This window comes from Podarcis erhardii, assembly GCF_964252035.2.
Source record: "Podarcis erhardii genome assembly, chromosome: 1".
NCBI classification, from domain to species: Eukaryota; Metazoa; Chordata; class Lepidosauria; order Squamata; family Lacertidae; genus Podarcis; species Podarcis erhardii.
The window spans coordinates 89,014,960-89,021,771 of record NC_138497.1 but is presented as its reverse complement, the minus strand read 5'-3'; positions in this window follow the sequence as shown (position 1 = coordinate 89,021,771).

Genomic DNA, 6,812 nt, shown 5'->3' with positions numbered 1-6,812 from the left:
GCCATTAAGGGAGATTTTAGACCTGGGGTGGGTAACCTTTTTGGCTCCATAGGCCAAATTCTTATCATGTTCTGCCTCATGCCCAAATTTGACAGATGAGTAGGGGAGCCCACCTGTCAATAATTTGATGTCATTATGATGCCACACTATTGACAGGTGGGCAGCCGTGCCCATCTGTCAAAGTCCTTTATGCTCTGATCTCAAAAGGGAAGTGGGAGGAGGCTTGCAAAAACATTTGTGAGTCTTCCCCTGGTCCTTAAAAGGAAAGGGAGGAGACTCACTAAGGCTTTTCTTACTCTTCTCTTTTAAGGCTCTCAGACTGAAAGCTTAAAAGGGAGGAGGGAAGAGGCTTGCAAAAACCTTTGCAAGTCTCACCCACTTCCCATTTAAGTCCCTGATCTCTCTCTGATCTTAAACCAGGAGGGTGAAGAGTCACAAAGGTGTGCAAAAGTCTTTGTGCATCTCCCCCTTCCCTGGAAAAAAATCACTGCAAAATTGGAGACTGAAAAGAGACACTCGCAAAGGTGATGGGGAAGGGAGAAAGAGGTGCATTTTGAAAGCAAAGGCAAAAGCACTCTTCCTATGCTTGCAAAATCCTCCTTCCTTTTGGCTTGGGAACAGGCACAAGCAATAAAACGGAGCAGAATTTAGCCCTTGTTCTTCAGCTGACAAGTGGGGGGCTAAATCCTGTTAGGACTGCAAGCACCCATTTGTGCAGCCAAGGCAGAATTGAACACCATCCTCCTGTCCCATTGGCTGACATAGTAAGTGATGTCAGCTGATTGACAGGGGTGTGTGGTTCAAGAAACATGGCCTCAGGGCCAAAATTGGACCTCCTATTTGGTCATAATTGGCCTATGAGTCAGAGGTTACCTACTCCTTTTCTAGACAAACATAAGCAGGCCACAATAGAAGCATAGGGCCTGGTGTATGGCATTGACATCATTTATAGGACTTAGGAAACTTCAGGCCCTTTCTGAGTACAATTTGGTCCCATGTTGACCAGGCAGGCATCTGAAATGTGTTTGATTATCCAGATTCAGAAAATCTGCATATTTATAACCACAATAGGAAAATTACACTTTGTGGAACTACCTTGGGTTGATTTTCATTAATGAGTTCCATCTCCAGAGGAGGTACAAGCAAACAAACAATGCTGTGTAGGTTGACTGCCACAGCTCATCCTTCTGAAGAGCTTTGTGAAGCCAGAAAGTCTGCACACGGTCACCCAAGTGGTCCCTTCCCTTGTTTACTCCCACTTGGGTAGCTATCTGCAGTTAGCTTCTAGTCAACATTGCAAACTAACTCTGGAAAGTGGTGTGACAAGCTTCCAAATTCAATCAGCCAGCTTTTCAGTGGCCTGGCCGGCTGTTTCATTGTTTGGATGCAGTGATGCTTCTGGTCTGTGTTGGCAACAAAAGCTTCTGTGTGCTGTGCTTCCTAGAAGCCTACTCCACCTCCTTTAATTCTTAGAAAGGGGAGAGCAAATGATTCAAAGCAAACATTTCAATGGCCTTTCTTCTTAGAATAAAAACTGTGGCTGTCATTTACTTGTTTGGTAATTCTGAATAACAAAGCATTGCACGATGTGTCCTGCAGTGCATATTTCCCCAGCACATTTTGCTACAGTCCACTGTAAACTGTCCCTTAGTGAACTGGGGGGTGAGTTCATGCTTTTTGTGACCTACTTTCTCCCCACTGTATAATCTCAACTGAGATGCCTATAAAAGAAACCTGTTCCATGATTTCATTTTATGCTGGGTGTGTGTGTGTGTGTGTGATGCCCTTTTGAGATAGGTATGGTTTTTTGGTGGTTTTTTTGGTGTGTTTTTTAAAAAAGAGATCTAGTGCAATCTTCACAAATCTTGTGCCCTCTGCATGTTTCAAACTTTCACTCTTATCAGCCTCAGCCAGCAAAAGTTCCAATTCCAAAAGTGGGAATAAGAAGAAGAAAGAGAGAAGGAGAAAAGGGAAAGGAAAGAAAGGGTGGGAGGGAACTTCCAGGTGAACAAATCAAAACAATTTCTTTTTAATTACTTAAGCTCCTCATGTTTCCAACAGAGTGCTTCCTCAGGGGCACTCTTGAACAGCAGTACTTAACCTGGTGTCTACACACTTTTGCAATTCAATTCTAACCCATTCATCAGGCCAGACTAAAGCAATGTTTTGCAAAGAGCTGGTGTGGTGTAGTGCTTAGAGTGTTGGATTAAGACTGGCAAGACCAGGGTTCAAATCCCTACACTGGCCTTGAAGCTCACTGGGTGACCTTGGGCCAGTCACAGACTCTGAAAGTGAACTACCTCACAGGTGAGAATAAAATGAGGAGGGGAAAAACCTTGAGGTCCTTGGGGGAAAAGTGGGATATAAATGTAATAAAATAAATAAAATTAATTTTGAAAGGAAATGTTAACCAGCAAATATGGAGATGCACATTTCCAGTGCCAGTATTTAGGTAGCCTTGCTTTAAGTGGACAATATGGGTATTTTTTTTCCTTCTGGGATGTATTGAGGCCAGTTGAAATAGATGGTGTTCAAGGGGTTGCTCCTTTGTGCCCCTCATTTCCTTCTTGTGGTCATAACCTAGGTGATTGGATAATGACTTCATAACAATAGGCCAAGCCACTGGAAGAGAAATATAGCCTTGCATGGACTTTGAAACTAGGGTTATTTTGATTATTTCCTTGCAAGAGAACATTAGCAGCTGAAACATGCAGTAATTAATGGATGGAATTTGCAATAACAGGAGCAATTAACCAAAGGGGCAACCGTTAATGGCTCAAAACTTTCCATCGTTCAATCATAGGGAAGTATATTTCTAACACAAATCAGTGATAAATGGCTGTTGAGAGGAAAGCCAGTGGGATGGCTCTACTTCAACATCAGCAGTTAATAGTGCCGACATAAACAGACACTTTGGTTGTGTTTATTTAATATATTTCACAGAAAGAAATTCCTGTGTTTGAAATAGCAAGTTTCCAGCCTCAGCCAGGGATGATGTTAAATAAACAGCCACATTTCAAGGGGAAATCTCTCCAAAAGAAAGTGATATGTTTCAAAAGGGAAAGGTTAGATCTGTTTAACTCCCCCCCCCCACTCGCTTTGTTGTATGGAACTTTTTCTGTGAACATCTGGAGCAAAGTGGCATATTTATGTGCAAATGATGACATCACAGCATTCCCCAACAAACACTAAAGAAGCAACTGGCACTTATAGAGGAATCTCATAGGGAAACTGCAAAACTGGGATTTGGTGTTTCTGCAAGGCTCTCAGTTTGGTTGTGCTGGTTGGTTGCTGAGATCTAAACTAGGCTGGGTGCACAGAATTCAATTAGCCATTGTGATTGCTTTTTCAAGGTGTGGAGGCTGCAGTCCAGATTAGGGTCTGGGATGTGGAGTGGGGGGCTTTAACCCTTTGTCCCTCTTCAATGTGCACCCAATCTGTAGCTCTCTTCCTATGCCTGAAATCTGAATTGCAGGGAAATTTCCTATTGGAACAAATGCCCTCCCCCATCCCTGCAGATGTGGGTTGAAGTTGGTAAGGAGTACACCACCTGACACTAGCAAAAGTAATGACTTTTATTAAAGATTGTTGCATTGGTAATTCAGAATCCTACTCCCCAAATTCTGGCAGTTCTACTGAACGTCTTGCAAGGGACCGTAAAATTTTCCTTCCGGATTTGTGGCAAATAGGTGCAAACATGGTAATGGTTTTTCTCTGGTGCATGTAAATTCATACACACAAATTGTTAGGTGTCCAGAATATTATTGAACCTTCTGAATTTGCATGGCCTGCTACATTTATTGCTGGAATATGGGGGGAAACGTGACTGCATTTGTGTTCTATATTTCAGAACTGAACACACTAGACCTTCAGTACTCTCTCTGATAAACATTGCCCCATATTTCATGATTTCTGATCTGTCCTTCAACTTTAGGAATAGTTGTTAGTCTTATTCTAAAGAATTAGGAGGAAAAATAGGTGAAGAGTTTCTTTCCCCCTCCTGCACGCAATAAGGGTGTGGCTAAATGCAGAAGATGTGAGAGGCTGCAACAAAGACTGTGTACACACTGTACAGAGTGTGACATCCCCAAAGAACTGTCATTTGCCCCTCACAGAGTCAAAATTCCCAGCACCCTTAACAAACTACATGATTCTTTGGGAGAAGTCATGTGCTTTAAATGAGCTTCACATGTACCGTGTGTGTGCCGCTTCAGTTGTGCTGGAAATTTGGAGACAGTGTCAAATTCAAGTTCTTCTGTGTCCTGGAAGAAAAGCTGCTAACCAACAAAGATACATTATTATATGTTTGCTAACTTCTCTTTCTGAACAGAAAATGAGCCATGTGGACATTATGGTCGGACGACCTACTGCCCTGGTATTGGAACTTCACTGGAAAGCTGGGGTAGAATGAGCAGGCAGTTATCCATGGCCTAATTTTATATTGCATCACACACACACACACACACACACACACACACACACTGCATTCTGTTAGGGAAATATAAATATTTGAGAAGATATGCTTTGTGACACTGTATATCAGGCAAAACTGCATATAAATGTGCAAATTAGGAAAAAATCACACTAAATTGCTCATTAATTTTCACAAGGACTCTTTTTTTTTTTTGAGCAAGGATCTATATGTGTCTGCTAGGAGACCATGCCCAGTATTCTTGACATGTGATTTGTTCTAACATGCCTGTGAATTATACATTGGGAGCTGTTTGTTTGTTTTTGCTACAAAATGCCAAGAGGAGGGAGAGAGTACAAAGCTTTCAAGGGAACTGAGATGGGTTAAAGCCAGGGTGGGAAAAAAATATATTAAGCACCCTACCTAGCCAAATGCGAGAGGGAACGTCTAAACGTTTCCTAACCTCGGGTCTAGAAACTGTCATGGAGGCAGCCAAGGTCAGAGAGACCTAGATTGGAAGGCGCCCAGGACAACCCTCTCCAAGCTCATGACAGTGCAAGAAGGGTTACATGGGCAGGCCACTGCTGGCTCAGCCTTGCTATAAACAGTGCTGAAATGTTGCACAAAGTTTAAAATAAAACAACCCCGAAAGCCAACATCAGGAGGAAGCAGAATGTGTTATGAAATAAACCTTAAAAAGCAGTTATGTCAGGCAGGCCTGTTGTTAACTTGTCATTTTAAGGATTCCTCAGGGAACATGTTATCTGTATCCGGAGATTGTTAACATGTGGGTGTTTTCTCCCTCTCTCCTTAAAGCATTGCTCTTTGTGAAGCAGTCATAGTTGTTATTTTTCATTTTGCTCAGTCATTTTTTTGGGGTGTCACTCTGTTTGGCAGAGGGAGCTGGGACCACACTATCTGCACTACAAAATAGAGAGAGAGAGAGAGAGAGAGAGAGAGAGAGAGAGAGAGAGATGGATGTAGCAATTGTCAAGCACGCTGTGACATGCTTTGTGATCATATTCCATTTGGTGGTGACCTTTGTGTGGTTATTTTCACATGGCCTCCTGGGAATTGCAGTCAGCAAGGAAGGACAAGGACATGTTGATGCCACCATTTTGGGGTCAGCACAAGGATGGACCAAGGTAGAATTACAAAGCAGAAGGGATAGAAATAAAAATGGAGAGGAAGGGGTGAATTGTCTCTAACCCCCACCCCACCATTCAGGCACATTTCCTTTTAAACTGGAGTAGATGAGCAGGAATTCTTTTGAGATAGCAGTGTGGTTTTTGCCCTCCCTCAATTGATCTCTGGGATCCACAAGTTTGACTGCTGAGTGCATTGGCAAGGTGGTGGGTGAATCTCATTTCAGGTGTGGACATCTTCCACGCACACAATTTAGTTTTATCCTGCCCATAGCATCATTCCCAGGGGACGTCTGGAAGGAAAATGGCAAGCACCCAGAGGACCACAGCAGGTCATCATCACTACCATAGTGGTGAGGAAAAAGTGACCTAGGTGGGTTTGGTGCACCTTTAACCCTCACCCTTTCAAACTTTTAGTCTGAACATCTCCTATGTGAACTTCTGTCCCAGCGCTAATGAAAAGGTATGATTTGCTGACTGGTTAGGTTTCTTTCCATATGATTTTTGGTTCCAGACAACTATGACCAAAGATGGTACATGAGGAAATGTGTGAAGAATGAACACATGCAGCAGAAGGCGTCACCGGTGCCAAACAGAGCCTCACGCCTTATTCAGAATTGCGAAACAGAATCCAAAATTGTTCTTCTGGAACCTGATACTGTTGGCGGATCCATTTCCAGGTGCTGTTAAAAATAATGAAGGTATAATGAGATAGATCCATCCAACAGCTCCAAAGGGAATGCCTTTCAAAGGCGAATCCACCCGTAGCTCATGAGGTAGATATGCAGCCTGACTAGGACTGCCAAGAGGGAGCCTGCCAAGATGGAGCCTATTCCAAGCAATGTTCTGCACTTGTGTACACAAGCAAACAGACGGCTCAGAATCAGAAAGCAAAGAAAACGCAAGGAGGGAGCTCAAACATATCCCCATGTGCAACCCATTAGGGATCAGTAAGGAAGAGGCAATGGAACATTCAGGCTCAATCTTTGTGGTCCATTTCTCCTGCCAAGTCACGGTCTCCGGGCAAAGTATAAATTAAGCCGTACAGTGTTGTTGTTGTTGTTCTAAGCAATGTTTCCCCCTGCGCTGATTTTAGATGGCGTGAAAAAGATCTTGTGCACCTGTGCAGGCGATTTTTGAGAGCCTCAGAGTGTGGGCAGCATACAGGACAAGTTTAATCTGATACGATATGGCTGGAGTTTCCCTGGAGTGTAACCTTCGACGTGAAAAGTCAATGTGATGCGTGAGAGAGAGAT